This window comes from Otolemur garnettii, unplaced genomic scaffold (genome assembly GCF_000181295.1).
Source record: "Otolemur garnettii isolate 467f Iridium unplaced genomic scaffold, OtoGar3 scaffold00001, whole genome shotgun sequence".
NCBI classification, from domain to species: domain Eukaryota; kingdom Metazoa; phylum Chordata; class Mammalia; order Primates; family Galagidae; genus Otolemur; species Otolemur garnettii.
In genome coordinates this window covers 48,967,227-48,968,214 of record NW_003852396.1, presented here as the reverse complement: position 1 = coordinate 48,968,214, position 988 = coordinate 48,967,227, and the positions used below count along the sequence as shown (strand labels likewise).

The 988-nt window shown below is 41.2% G+C and overlaps 1 non-coding gene across 1 annotated transcript; it reads right to left on the bottom strand.

The window, feature by feature from the left end:
- Window positions 1-463: 463 nt before the first annotated feature.
- Window positions 464-566, bottom strand: LOC111724556. Its single transcript, XR_002772835.1, has one exon. It is a non-coding gene; the product is annotated as a U6 spliceosomal RNA (small nuclear RNA).
- Window positions 567-988: the final 422 nt, after the last annotated feature.

Genomic DNA, 988 nt, shown 5'->3' with positions numbered 1-988 from the left:
CTCCGGCTTATGGGGCCGGCGCCCTACTCCTTTGAGCCACAGGCACTGCCCTGAGTAGATTTTTTTTGTCAGTTAAATTGTACTTTTTACAAATTAATTTTGGAAATACCATTCAGAGGTGGAAAAATAGCACATGTACATAACATATGCATAGACGCGTATGCACACACATGTAAACAGATAGTATAGCTTTCTTTCTAAATCTTAGCCATGAGTAGGTACAAATACAGAAATACTAAATTCCACCCTTTGACAAAAGAGTTTATTCTCATTTTTAGCCTTATTCTTATTTTTTAATCCAAATTGTATTTTGAGCAGATAGAACAAGTTAAGGGTAGCTACTCAATGATGGCTATAACTTTTTTTTCAACCAATATTTGTACAGAAGGCTCTTAAAATTCTGATTTGTTCTGATATGTAATCTTACAACTATTTTTTTTCCAAGTTGACTTTTAATAGGCTTGTAAATGTGGAACGTTTTTTGAATTTGCATGTCATCCTTGTCCAGGGGCCAGCAAACCTCTGTATGATTCCAATTTTAGTATATGTGCTGCCCAAGCGAGCACAGGGTGGTGTCAACTATTAATACATTCTAGGCAAGTGACTATGGAGACACCTAGCGGCCGTCTGGGTGTTTTCAAAGCCCGTCTGAATGGATTCAATATTAAGAGCATTTTCAATTTACTTTTTGCTTTTACAGCCTCAGGCATTTGCTTTTGGGGATCCTGAGTCTCTTGAGAGCAGTGGGTCCTAAAGTTCAAGGACTGAGGTGTTGGAGTAGGGAGAGGTCTGGTTGGGGTGGACGGAAGGATGCAGCCGGTAGGGGTTGGAAGGGGGACATAGCAAAGAATTCAGGGAGCCGAAGGAAAGGTGGCAAAGGAGAATGCAGGCACAGCAGCTACGGGAAGGACGAAGTCTTAAGCCAGTTTAGGGAGCTCTTAGGTTCCCCAAGAAGCCAGTGATGTACCAGATTATCCTCTGCAGAATT